Below are 14,194 nucleotides of genomic sequence, written 5' to 3'. Positions count from 1 at the left end.
GCCATCTCTCTTCTCCCCACTTGTCCAGCCATCGGAGGTCAGATGTTATCTGCTGCTGCCACAACCCTGATTGCTCCCAGACACCCTTGCCCCTGCTCTGTAGGTATTTCTACGCTGCTCTGGGTGCAAGAGGTGCCAGACAGGCAGCTTGCAGGCCTTGGTGGCGAATACACTGCTGGGAACATGCAGAGAGGGGCCAAGACAGCTTGTGGGACCCAGAAGACATCTCTGAGCAGTTCCAGGGAGGTTGGGGCCAAGCAGACACATAAGTGGGGCAGGCTGGGAGTACAGGCACAGAAGGGCCATCTCTCCATGGCCTGTGGTGCTGCCAGTGCAGGGCTTGTCAGCATTCAGGAAAATGCCCTTTGGTTTATACAGGGCAGTTACCCCTTTCCAGAGACAGATGGAGCAAGTGCTAGCACCTCACCAAGAGTATGACCCTGCATACATTGATGACATTGTCTTTTCACAGGATTGGAAGGCCCACTGCCAACATTTACATAAAGTCATGGAAGAACTCATACAGGCAGAGTTAAATAGCCAGTCCCTAGAAGTGTGCACTAGGAAAAAATGAAATGCAGTACCTCGGTTTCATAGTGGGACAAGGCCACATAAAGCTGGTTGCTGACAGAGTAGCAGCCATCTGACAACACCCTCTGTCATTCAACAATTGTGGTCATTCCTTGGCTTTGCCAATTACTACCGCCGGTTCATCCGGGATTTCTCAGAAAAGGTAGCACCTTTAACAGAACTGACCAAGGGCCGACAGAACCCAGTCAGATGGAACCCAGAAGCCCTCCACGCTTTCAAACAAGTGAAGGAGGCCCTTTGCCAACAGCCCATATTATACACAGAAAGTTTCCTGGAAATTTGGGTTCTGCAGACAGACACCTCAGGCATCACCTTAGGGGTAATTCTCTTCCAGGAAGAAGAGGGGCCCATAGCATTCGCCAGCAAGAAACTTACATGGGTGGAAACCCACTACTGAGGGATTGAGCCGGAGTGCTTAGTCATCTGGTGGGGGGCTGAGCTCTTTCGTCGTTACCTCTAGGGCAGGAATTCGTGTTAATTACAGATCATACCCCTCTGCGCTGGCTGTGAACAGCCGAGCTGGATAACGCCAGACTGTTGAGATGGTCCCTGGCCTTACAACCCTTTTGTTTTACAACAAGACACCCAGCAGGAAAGTCGATTTTTTCTCTTGCATGGAAGAAAGCTAAGATGACACCATGGAGCACCAGGCCAAGGCAGGCTGAAAACATCACCTTGAGAAGAATTTGTATTTTTTTGAAGCAGTTTGGGGGGGGGGGGGGTCAATCCCAGCTTAGTCTCCCGTTGAACTCGCCTGCTACCACTTAGATAAAAAGAAGAGAGAGATTCAGTGATGGTATCCCAGCAAGGAATCACTTCAGCCACCTGGATAGCAAACTCCCAGAGAGTAGCCTTTATTTGCACAGCAGGAGTCTGTAGTGTATTGTAACAATGTCCTCGCTAATTACCTCATTAGGGAGGGCATTCCAAGCCTCAGATAAGGACTCTAGGCTCCGGATCCCTGAGGGATACGTTGTAATGACCAGAGTCTCTGGGGGTTAAGAAGTCTTACGAGCGGAATGTACTCTCGGCGTCTCTCGCTGGGAGCTGCCTCTGCTGCTGCCTCGCTTGTTTGAGTCGCCTGTCTGGCGTCTTGGCTGCCTCCACAAGTTGGTTGCTCTTGCCGCTCGAGCCCCGTCCCGAAGCCTCTCTCGAGCTCTTGGGGTTCCCAGCAGAGCTGTATCTCGGAGCCCTGCAGTCTCTCCCCGCGCTCGCCAGGTTGGCTGGGGTTCCCGCGGAAGATTTAGACTTGTGGTCGACTTGTCGTCCGGAGTCCCAAGATCCCGGCTTTCCTCGGGATCACAGGCAAGGTTTCTCTTCTTCCAGTGGCCTCCCCTCCGTTCTCCAGGGCCTGAAGGCAAAAGGCGTTTGTTCCGTGGCCGGATTTATGCCGGCCGTTGCGGGCTAATCACCCCGCCCCTCCCCTGATGCGAAACTCCCTTCACCTGGCGGGGTGCAATCTCAGGTCATCTTCGCCTGAAACCCATACAGTAACAGGGCTCCCGCCTGAGCCCCTGCTACAGCTCGTTTTAAGGTGGGTGGAAAACCCCCAAACGAATGAGTTTTAACTAATGGAATGAAGCCCAAGTGCAGGTCCCAGGGCGTATTCCCAAACCCAAGGAGGGCCAGGTCGGGAGGGGCAACTGAGGTAGCAAGTGGGATAAAGGCAGAGCTGGGCAGCTGGGAGGAGTGGCAACACCTCTTTGTAGCTCCCTGTGGGAACTGCACCCAGGACAACTCCAAGGATTCCTGTGATCCTGTTCCACTGTGCTGCTGGCTCCACCCCAGAAGCAGCTGCATCTTGGTAGTCCAAGGCAGAGGTAGGTGGGCACTTCCCTTGCATAACTGCCCCCTAGAGCCATTAGCTTATTGCGGACCCCAGAGGCGGTCCCACCTGCCCCACCCTCTGGGATGCTGCAGGGCAGTGTCTTGCCTTCCCCACATCCATCTCCCCTGAGAGGCAGCAACCTTGGTGGTAGGATTCTTGAGTTCTCCCCCTGCTCTGGGAGGTGAGAGCAGGGGGGCCTGGGGCTAGGACACTTGGGTTACTTCCCTGCTCTTGAAGAGGAGCTGGGGGGTGAGAGCATGGGGGGGCAGGGGGAGCTGTGTCCAGGATATCTGGGTTCTCTCCAGCTCTGGAAGGGGAGGGGAGGGGAGGATGTGAGTTGGGGGTGTTGGGAGCCCAGATACACCTGTACTCCCCTTCCAGAGCTGAAGAGAATCCATGTGTGTGGAGTAGTACAGCAGTGGTGGGGAGGGCTAAGGATAGGGCACCCGGGTTCTCTCCCTGCTCTGGGAGAGGAATGGGGTCCTGCAGGGAAAGGGGGCTGGGGGGGCTGGGAGCCCAGGCACCTGGGTTCCTTCATTGGCTATGGGAAGAGATGTGAAGGGGAGATGTTCACTGATGCCAGGGGTCTGAATCCAGCCCAAGTTATCAGCTCCCACTTTCCCAGCAGCTGCAATGCCCTGGTGCTTTTGCTGCTTGGGCTCCCTGCCTTGGGGGGGCAGCAGCATCTAGGGTGCCTTGTTCTGCCTAGGCATGGGTCTGTTGGCAAAGACCTGGCACAATCATCACAAATGTGGGCTGGAGCTATGTAACAGACCCAAAGTAGCAGGGGAGGGTCCCACACTGCTTGGGCTGGCATGACCAAAGAAAGCAAGGAACTACATTTACATTTCAGAGTGGAACTTGTAAGGGGTGAGAGACTGGAATACCTGAGAAGAGACAGAAACACTGAATGCATGATAGTCAAAGTACCCAAGGTGGGGAAAGAGGTGCAAATTCATCTATAAAAGACCAGGCAGAAATGATGCCTATGGGATCTCTTCTTCCTCACCTCAGAAGATCTGTGGATACCCCTAGAAGGACTTCCTGAACCTCTGCCTGCAAGAGACATTGCCCTCAGAATTACATAAGACCTATGTAAGGCTTTCTGTTGTGGGTTTTTGTTTGTTTGTTTTGGTTTTGGGGTTTTTTTTTGGGGGGGGGGTTTGGCCTATTATATGGCATTTTGAGTTGGGCTAAGTTGTGTGTGCTGTTGCTGTGTCTTACTGGGCTGTGTCTTAGCTTAGGAAAAGTTTTTTCTGTTGTTCTTTGTAGTGTGCCTGAAGTTGCAGATTGCTGTGCTCAGTAAATGCTCTCTTCAGAGAACAGACTATTCTTGTTCAAACACTTATGAATGCAGTGCCACTAACTCAAATCTTAAATTATGTTTGGTAACACACCACATTCATGCGGGTGTCAGGCATGTGGCCCTGGGGGCACTGGCACTGGGTCAGGGGCACTTGGTTTCCAGATGCCCATGTCCATAATAACTGCTGCTTGTACTTGTGGATCTTTTGCTTGCTTGCAGTGGCAGATAGTGTAGGTGGCACTACCACCAGCCAGAAAGGCAGGATGATAAGGAGGAGGTCAAGATCATGAACAGCAGGGACAAGAGGGCAGGGTGAGGCTGTGCTGACTGCCAGGGATGTGCCCCAGCAGCTGAGCTTCCTTTCTGCTGGCCATGGGTCCCTCTTGGCCCTCAGAGCTTCTGCACAGACCAAGAGTTTTGTGGGCCAGGATGGTGTCATGGCCAGGATCTGCACAGTGTCAGGCACAGCAGGGCCCTGATCTCGGCCTGGGGGTTTGGACAGAACCTGGCATGGCTCTAACATTGTTTTGGGGCCAGGGGAGATTGCATTGGGGGGGGAGGGGGTCTTGGCAGTGCCCAGTATGACAGGGACCTGTTTTCTGCCTGGAGGGGTTGTACAGTGCCTGACACAGTCCCAGTCTCAGCTTGGGGGGGGGGGGGGTTGTACAGCACCCAGTGCAGCTAGGGTGGCCACTGATGCACCCCCAGAATACAGGACCTCTCTTTGGTGAGGGGTAGGACAGGACCACTGGCCCTGTGGCCAATCAGCAGCAAGGGGTGGGCCACCACAAAAAGACTGGGAAAATGGCACCAGCCTTGGGTTATTGGTGGCTGTTATAATAAAATATTAACTCTGTTATTTTGCATTTTTAATGACACTGAATGCAGAGAGTAGCCATTTTATTCATGAGAACCAAATTAATAAACAGTAATGATTATAACTATTTTTATTATAATATTTATTAAATTGAATACTATACCAATAAAGTAAAGCAAACCAACCCTCCCCACCCCTCTCTGGGAATCTGCTCTGGCCACATTTTTTTTAAATAAAAAAGTTGTGTCCCAAGTCAAATTAGCCAAATCAGGTCCAAATCTGTTTGAATCATTCAGGAATCATGTGTGGCCCTGCTACCGGCAAGTATCCTCCACCCCAGCCTGGATCTTCAGATACTTCCAAATCCTTTGCCAGGCAACCTACATGCAAACCCAAGCTCAAGCCCAGAGGCTTGGGGTTAGGATGCCCCTGAGCTTTGCTTGCTTTCAGCTGTATGGCAGCAGGAGCAAGCTAGGGAGAAGTCTCCCATGTCCATGCAGTCTATGTGTAGCTGAGATCCTCCCACTGGAATCTGGCCAGTGGGAAGCTAGCTACTGGGCTCTCATAAAGAGTCCTGTCCACAAGCAGACAAGGGTGTAATCCTCCACTACACAGTGCCATTTTAACTGCGCTACCTTGGTCAGGGTCAGTGTTTACTCTAAGCTGTGCAGCATGAGTGGCCATGCAGGTGCGCTCATGCCATGCTGCCAGGCATGCCTGCGTGGCCATGCATGCCACACAGCTTAGAGGGAATGCTGGTCAGGATATTTCCTCTGCCACCATTTTGCTCAGGCTTTTCCCTAGCTTTCTTCTGCAGCTATATGGCTGAGGGCAGGCAAAATTTGGGGGCATCCAAACCCCAAGGCTTCGGGTTTGGTCCTGCATGTAGGATACCTGCCAAAAGACTTTTGAAATATCTGAAGCCCCTGGTGGGGGTAGAGGATGTTTGCTGGTTGTAGGGCTACTTATGGTTCTGGACTGACTCACGGATTTGGATTTGATTTGGCTAATTGGTTTGGAACATGAAAAATTTATTTAAAAATAAATAAATATATATATTTTATCTGCCCTGGCCACATTCTGGTCAGAGATGAGTTGAGTGGATTGGTGGGTGTTGGATGCCTGTGTCAGTGCAGCCAGCTGCCTGGCAGGACCTTCTCTTCCTTCCCTGGGAGACAGACAGGTTTGCCTGTCCCAGAGGAGAAATAATGGCTTAATGAGCTAGCCCAACCTCCCAGGAGCCCAGCAGCTCCTGTACCCAAAGCTCCTTCTCCCCACACAGCAGCACACCTCAGGGACTCACTGGACTGCTCTCTGGGTGCAAATATGGTGACAAGAGCCTCCTCCCAGTCCCACCCATGCTCCAGCAGATAAAAAATGCAGTGCTCCACCTGTCTGTTCTCAAAGCCATTACCTTGCTTGGAGGCAGTGCAGGGGTGTGTGTGTGTGTACAACTGCCTGGCCCTGGCAGCTCAGCTCAGCTGGCCCTGGGGTCCAGGCCCACCTGCACACACCCAGCCCAGGGTCAGGGAGCTAAGGTGCAGGAGCACCTTGGCTCTCACTGTGCCTGCACATGGCTCCTCCCACAGGCACAGAAGGACCAGCCCCTGGGATCCTCCACCTCCCTCTCTAGCTGGCTCCAAATGCTGCTCCTCCTGGTCCTACCTCTAGAATTACGATAAATGATTGACATGTATTTCCACTAATGAACTGAAAAACAAGATGCTTTGTAGTCCTTTCCTCATTCAGAAATGGACAGGGGACAAAGGGTTTAAAATAGGATGGTCTAGTATAAAACAGGACCAGTGGTCACACTAGGCATGGCCTCAGACTTGGCTTAGAGTGATCTGGCCAGTGGCCAGCATGACAGGCCCTGTTCTCTGTCTGGAGAGAGTGTACAGTGCACGGTATAGCCTGAATCTTGGCCTGTGGGGGGCTGGGCAGTGAGAGGCCCCAGCTATTGGGGTCTGTATCCCAGTCCCAGCTCTGTTAACCTTCAAACAAGTGGAACTCAGCCCTGTGAGGGGCTCCCTCAGGCCCTAAGTTTGACACCTGCCTCTACTCAGTCCTATGTGCAGACCTCCATCCCCCTTCAGCTTACTTGGGAAACCCCTGGGGGCTCCCAAATCCCACAGCCTCCCACTCCCTGTCCCCTTGGAGTCCCTGCTCACCTTTGATGCCATTCACATGCCACTTGGACAGCCATGGACTGGCTGACAGTGCTGTGCTGGTTGGTGGTGATGCACACATAGGTCCTGCTCTGATCCTGTGCGACTGGCTGCGGCACCCCCTTTTCATGGGGCTCCCCCTCCTTGGTGCAGTGGATGTCCCCAACTCAGCAGCCAGGAGGAGTCTTGTTTCCCCCACCCTCCCCCAGGTGGGAAGGACACAGTCCCAACCCCTCTTGCCCCCACAGGGAGGAGGACATGCTGAACATGGCCTGGCCCCTGCTGCTGCAGGAAAACTCCTGCCTAGGCTGCCAGATCATCCTCACCCCAAAGCTGGAGGGGACCAAGTTCACCCCACCCAAGATCACCAGGAATTTCTATGTGGGTGGCCACATCCCCAAGTCCCACTGAAGGCCAGGGGGGCCTTCTGGACACCTGGGTCCCCATAACTGGGTTGTAGTGAAGCCCTGATGGGAAGGTGCCACTCAATGGAAGACTGACCCTGTGGAAGTCTCTGCTTTGGTGCTTCAGGGCCTAAAGGGTCCGAGCTGCCCACAGACTAGGGTGGCTGGGGAGTGGGGCAGCACAGTACGACATGGGCTTTTCATTGCTGGCCCTGCCTGGGTAGCATAGAGTGGAGACACCCCCCCCCCCGGTGTGCTGGGCTGTGTTTACAGTAGTGGGGGGAGCTGTGTGTGTGGGCCTCGGGCCTCCGGGCCCGAGGTCCAGTGATGCCTCCTGTGTGCTGCCCGCAGTTCCCACTGCCCTGCAACACTTCCTGTCCCAAGCTGTCAGACACTCCCACCCCAGATGCAGCTCTGCCTTACCAGTGTTTTGTCTTCAGGGAGATGGTCTATGCTGGGAGCACCCCCAGTGCCCAAGTCCAGTGACAGTGCTTGCCAGGAAGGGGAGCACTGGTTTGGGACACCCTGTCCACCTTGAGAACCCCCAACCTTGAGTGCAGGCCAGCTCTTAGCATGGTCCCAGCTCCCCAGAGAAGTCCCCCCACTCCCACCCTGGCTCAGCCGCTGAAGAGGGGCCTTTTCTGTCCAGGGGATGCAGCACACCTGGAGCCAAGGCAGACACAGAACCTCCATAGGATCTAGGCTCCAGCCACCTCTATTGGGAAAGCAGCAGCCCCATGCCCAGCAGTCTCTGGGCCTCTATCTCTTCAAGCCTCTGGAGCATCCAGGCCTCCCAGGCCAGGCTGGCACCAGCAGGTATTTGTATGGAGCTTGTTTGTTCACCAGAGTGCCCCAAGGGATGACGACTAGGTTGAACGGTCATAAACTACTGCAAGACCGTTTCAGGCTGGACATAAGGAAGAATTTCTTTACTGTCCGAGCCCCCAAGGTCTGAAATAGCCTGCCATCAGAGGTGGTTCAAGCACCTACATTGAACACTTTCAAGAGTAAATTGGATGCTTATCTTGCTGGGATCCTGTGACCCCAGCTGACTTCATAGTTTTATACTTGGTAGGGTCAGAAGGGACCTGAGGGGATCATCTAGTCTGACCTCTGACTTCCTGCCCTTTGGGCAGGGGGCTGGACTCGATGATCTTCCGAGGTCCCTTCCAGCCCTAATGTCTATGAAATCTATGAAATCTGTGAAACCTGCTGGATTTCATTATCCAACGCAGGACGTCAAGGGCTCACACCAAGGCTAAAGCCCTTGACTTCAGAAGGTTCAACTTCAATGAGCTTAAGAGACTAGTGGGGGAGGTACTGAGGGCCCAGAAGGTAGAGGAGATGGGAGTCCACGAGGGATGGTCGTACCTTAAGGGGGCGATCCTCCAGGCCCAAAGGTTAACAGTCCCTGAGAGAAGCAAGGGGGGTAAGAGTGCTCAGAAACCCCCTTGGCTCAGCAAGGGCAGTCAGGAATGCCTGAAGACTAAAAGCGGGGCATACAACCAGTGGAAGGGAGGAGCTATCACCAAGGAGGAGTACTCCTCCTCGGCCGGTGAGTGTAGGAGGGCTATTAGGATGGCCAAGGCAGAGATGGAACTCAGACTAGCATCCAGGATTAAGGACAACAAAAAATCCTTTTTCAAGTACATTGGGAGCAAGAAGCAGGCACCAGGCAATGTAAGCCCCCTGCAAGATGCAAATGGTAATCTTGTGGCTATGCCAGACAAGAAAGCTGATATTTTTAACAGTTTCTTTGCCTCTGTTTTCTTGAACAGGGACCGGGATATCCCACCTACCAGAGGTAGGGACAGTCTTGGGGATAGCTCTGTCAGGCCTTCAGTCAGTGCAGATGTAGCTAGGGATCTTCTGGAAGGGCTAGACATTTTTAAATCTGCAGGTCCAGATGCCCTCCACCCAAGGGTGTTGAGGGAGCTGACAGGGGTCATTGCGGAGCCCTTGACCCGGCTGTATGAGCATTCGTAGTCACCTGGCCAAGTGCCGGGGGATTGGAAACTAGCTAATGTGGTCTCAATTTTCAAGAAAGGGAGGAAGGAGGACCCAAGTAACTATAGGCCTGTAAGCCTCACCTCGGTGCTCGGGAAGATCTTGGAGAGAATCATTAAGGAGCACATCTGTTGGGGGCCAGCAGGGGAGATCATGCTCAGGGGCAATCAGCATGGGTTCATCAAAGGCAGGTCCTGCCAGACCAACCTGATTGCCTTTTATGACTGAGTAACTAAATTTTTGGATGATGGTGCTGCCGTGGACGTAGTCTTTCTAGACTTTAAGAAGGCCTTTGACACTGTCTCTCACCCCATCCTCATCAATAAATTAAGTAACTGTGGTATTGATGCCTGCACAGTTGGATGGGTAAAAAACTGGCTGACGGAGCGCACCCAGAGAGTAGTGGTGGACGGGTTGTACTCAACCTGATGAGATGTGAGCAGTGGAGTACCCCAGGGCTCAGTCCTCGGGCCCACGCTGTTTAACATCTTCATCAGCAACTTGGATGAGGGAGTGGAAAGCACGCTGTCCAAATTTGCTGATGACACTAAGATGTGGGGCGAGGTGGACACACTTGAAGGGAGAGAGAGTCTGCAACTAGATTTAAACAGACTACAAAAGTGGGCAGATGAGAATAGGATGGGGTTCAATGTAGACAAATGCAGGGTGCTGCACCTTGGGAGAAGCAATCCACAGCATACATACAGGCTGGGGAGTTCCCCTCTTGAAAGCACAGAGGCAGAAAGGGATCTTGGAGTCATTATTGGCTGGCCAGAGGGTGACAGAGCCATGGGAGGAGGGATGCCAAACTCCAGGCCCGAAACCAGACCTCCAGGAACTGGGGATCCATGGGGCAGCACCTGCCATGTTCCTGGCTCCTTCCTTTGGAGAGGCCTGGGCACTGCACTGTGGGCCTGACCTGTTCCTGTCGTGCTGTGTTCATGTGGCCCCTTGTCATTAAGTGCTGTGGTCAGGTCTGGAAGTATGTGCATGTGTTGGGGAGAGGCAGGGAGGGAGGGAAGCTGCCTTTCAACCACTGACGGCTTGTTTTCTCCTCTTTGGAGGCCTGTTTTAAAGCCACACTCACCTCGCAGGGTCTTTCACTGCTGCTTTGGATTTGAAGCAATACCTGATGCCCGCGAGACATAACCAATCTCCTCTGTTCCCAGCCCATCACATTGGAGGAGAAGAGGCCACTGAGCTAATCTCATTAAGCAGCTCTGCCTATCGAGGGAACTCATCAGAGCCAGCAGCTCTGAGGATGACCCAGACTCCCTCTCAGCGCAGAGTAAGTTGCATTTCAGGGCATCTGTCATGGAAGGAGTTAGCCTGTGTCTCTGGAAGAAGCAGCCCTGTGCGCCCCCACCCCCACCCAATCCCACATGAAATACCATGATCACCACAGTGGTTTTCCCAGGGACAGGGAATAACCACCTTTCTGGCATGGGGTTTTACCCATGGCAGTAATGTCATAGATTTCATAGACATTCGGGCTGGAAGGGGCATCCAAAGCACAAGCCTCTGGGCTTGGGCCTGCATGTAGGATGCCCGCTAAATAATCTGGAAACATATGAAGCCCCAGGTGGGGGTGGAGGATGTTTGCCGGTAGTAGGGCCATATATGGTTCTTGAATGACTGACAGATTTCAAATTGATTTGGCTGATTTGGCTCAGAAAACAAAAAATTTTCCTTAAAAAAAAAAAAATCCTACATGAGGTCTGAATCCCCTACCAGTTCCCTCCCAGCCTTCAGAAATGATCCACATGGCCTGTCAGTGGGCTGGAGCAGAGATTCTTAACCTCTGCTTCACAAGATGACACAAAATCATTTTAAGGGTGTTTAAAATATGCAGTCAGTTGACTGGTCCATTAACAATATTTGACTGGTCAGTTGGCCAGCTTGCCATCCCTAGTCATTTCTACACCTGAGTTAATAGGACCACACCTGAGTTAAGATTTTTAGCTAGAGCTAAAAGTGGTCTGCAGGGCTGTGAAATAGCAGAGACATGACCAGAAGGGCTAGCAGACAGAAACTTTGCAATAGAAAGGGTAGTTTGAATAGTGGAAAATCAAGACCACTAACAAGGAGAGAGAGTCACTCACACCTGTGGAGTAGAGAAAGATTGGCAGAAACTAGGGAGATTACAATGAGCTTAAAGTCAATTGACTCCTTCAGTTTCCATCATAAGCCACATGAAGCTCCCAACCCCAGCCCCAGACTGATGCAATGTATGAGCATTTACTTCCACAGGTCTTTAGAAAAGCTCAGACCAGGGCTGTCACACGTTTGCCTGGCAAGCTCTTGTCCTGGCTCTGGCCATGGTAGCTTCACATTGCTACAGCACAGACCTCACCAGCAAAACTCATGGAGGTAGCTGTGGCCAAGAGGTGCCGAATGTCCAGGGGCATTGGTGAGAGTCTAAGTGTTTGCAGAAGGCTCGTTGTTTCGAATTCCTCTGTGCCACTTCCAAGAGCTGCAGGAAGTGTTTGTTGAACATAAATAATATCCCCCCCTCCCAAGAACAGTTTGCAGCACAGTATTATAGACCCACAGATTTCAGGGTTGAGAGATGCTGAAACTGGCTCTTGAGGTGCAAAAGACATAACAATGTGCATCCAAGTGCAGATGGAGCCAGCTGAAGAGATCACAGGTGTCCATGACAAAATGCCAGGTGCAGCCCATGGCCACCTGAGAAGCAGGGCTGCAGCCTTCCATCCCCCATGGGTTAGATACACCCAGCTCTGGGATGGCTCAGGCATGAGTCTACTTTGAAGAGGGGTGGACTTCTGGGGACCTTTTCCAGCCCTATTTTGCCTTGATTCTATGATCCTAAGTGACCTTCCCCCACAGCAAAGTTTTTATGCCTTGCTGGGCCGGAAACCAATGTATGTTTTGTCTCTTTTGTAAAATTCTCCTTTTCTGAGCGGATCTTATGGTTGTGGGTCCACATTTCACTGCTGGTGGTGGCCAAGTTCATCATGGGCCCAGCAGGCTCATCTTAGAGGCTCATTTCCAAAAATCGTTCCCCTTCTCCTGGCCCTTTTCTTGCCTCACCTCTACTCTTTACATGAAATGGCAACATGGGGGCTTCCCCACAGGTACAAGAAGTACGGGATCTGGTGTTTCTGCTGCTGGAACATCCTGAGAAAAAATGGAAAGTCATGCTCATTGTGCCCTAAGGGCGGGGAAAGTCTCCATCTGGCAGCCGTTATGATGAGAAGCAGGAAAAGGTGATTTCCTCTTTTTTCTTTTACTTCTGAAACTGTGCTGAGGCTGAGGAAGTCTCAGCCTTGTTTCTCAGGGACTTTCCCCCTCCTCCCTCTGCTGCTGAAGCCATGGGCGTGACCTGGGGAGTATGGAGGGGAGGGTGCTTCTAAATGAAGCCCCCGTTCTAGGCGACAGCAAAGTGGCTGTGTTCAAATGAACTGGGCAGTTTCCCTGGATAATGCCCAGGCGCTGCAGTTTCACTGGAGCCAGTGGCCTGGTGCACACAAGTTTGCCCAAAGATAGGTTTTCCCCCCCTGGAAAACACCACTTTCCCCCATGCATCCACCCCCTTCTGGAACTCCCACTCTGTGATTTGGTTACTAGAGGCAGCGTTGCTGTAGAAGTCTTTCCAGGTTGTCATTCTCTGGCCCACTGCAGAGAGCCCTGGGCCAGGACATGGGAGATATGGGCTTTACCACCACTTGACTGTGATCTTGGCCATATTACTACTTGCTGTGCCTCAGTTTCCCTCTCCAGCCCCCGCTCCTCATCTCTTTACATGGTGAATGCTGTGGGCTGGGGATGCTCTTTGGCCGTGGGCTTGTACAGCTCCTGTTTTCCAATGTCTCCCAAAGCCTCTAGGGGCTTCTGTGGCACATGTAGATGAGGACCCCTGGCTCTTTCTGTAAAGGAGGCATCCACTGGCCTGACCCCTCTTTTACAGGTTGTCAGCTTCAAGGAGGCCCCTTCTGTTCTGTTTTCCAGAAAAGGTGATGATGACATCCTGACACCCCCCATCAAGGTCCTCTACTGTTAACTGTGTGGGGGCAGTTCGATGAAGGGTTTGGCCACCTTGGCAGGCCCAGGGCATCATTCCTAGGAGTGGGCATGGCTACAAAGCAGGCACCAGCTCCATTCAGCTGCCCTCATGAACCTCCCCTGACCTTGCAGCACATGAGCACAGATCTGGCTTGCACGGGCTGCCTGGATGGCAGAGGATGATAGCAACCCCCCAGTCTTGCAGGGTTGAAAGCACTTCAAAGGTAGCACTGGAGGCAAGACATCGTGGGACTGTATTCTGAGATCAGCTATGGAGCAACAGCAGAATGTGTGGCCACAGGGAGGGGAAACTTTCCAGCTCTGTCGCCCCCCAGCCGAGCAGCAATCTGGCTTCTCTGCCCAGACGATCCTGGAGCTCTCTGCTAGCCAGCTCTTTTTGGAGCCCCTTGGTCAAGCACAAAAATCCAAATAGAGAGAGTGGAACAAGCTGCCAAAGGCACTCAGGAGAAAGAAAGAGCAAGCTTGCTTCACTAAACTGCAACCCTGATTCATTGCCATCTCATGGGCAACCACACTATGTGCCAGCCTGAGGCAAATGCTGTTGGAGTCTGAAAAACCTCTGCAACGATGGAACAAAGATGACTTTTACTTCAGAGTTTGCCACATTTTCAAAGTGATGTCCATTGTCCCCACAGCGGAGACCTTCCCCATGTGATGTGTGGGTTTCTTCTGGGCTCTGTACAGCAGTTTTTTTTTCCAGCTTGGACTGAAGCAACCTTTTTAGTTGCTTGTTCAGCCACAAAGTGAGGTGGAGAGCAATCCCATGGAGCTGCCTTCATGCCATGGCCACCCCAGGGACCCATGACCTTTCTGAGCCTCCAGAGCCTGGGAGAGGGCCCATTCATGTCACACATGGTGCATGTGTGTGCTTTGCATGCATGTGTATCCTTTGCCTTTGTATTTCTGCAGCAGGGCACTGGACGGCAACGTCATGGGGCAAGGCCTGTTGGGAATGGTGACACGTTTTCTTTTTGGGTGCATGTTTCACATCTTATTGGGTGCACAAGTTTTGCATGGGGGAAAGGA

The 14,194-nt window shown here is 52.4% G+C and overlaps 2 long non-coding RNA genes across 4 annotated transcripts in view; one reads left to right on the top strand and one right to left on the bottom strand.

The window, feature by feature from the left end:
* The window catches only part of LOC132252108 (uncharacterized), a 6,855-nt gene extending 5,284 nt beyond the window's left edge, over window positions 1-1,571 (bottom strand). For both annotated transcript variants that reach the window (XR_009463860.1, XR_009463861.1), the window contains exon 1: window positions 1,500-1,571. This is a non-coding gene — a long non-coding RNA (uncharacterized LOC132252108). The remainder of the gene's footprint in view (window positions 1-1,499) is intronic.
* On the top strand, window positions 1,323-14,194 carry LOC109284975 (uncharacterized). Of its 2 annotated transcripts, none has more exons than XR_002092635.2 (5): window positions 1,323-2,125; window positions 3,273-3,514; window positions 10,291-10,409; window positions 12,220-12,351; window positions 13,094-14,194. It is a non-coding gene; the product is annotated as an uncharacterized LOC109284975 (long non-coding RNA). The 2 variants fall into 2 exon arrangements; XR_002092634.2 differs by having other exon boundaries at window positions 1,323-2,411.

The sequence above is a fragment of the Alligator mississippiensis genome, chromosome 8 (genome assembly GCF_030867095.1).
Source record: "Alligator mississippiensis isolate rAllMis1 chromosome 8, rAllMis1, whole genome shotgun sequence".
NCBI classification, from domain to species: Eukaryota; Metazoa; Chordata; order Crocodylia; family Alligatoridae; genus Alligator; species Alligator mississippiensis.
Note: the sequence above shows the minus strand (reverse complement) of the source record. Positions and strands in the feature narration are given on the sequence as shown.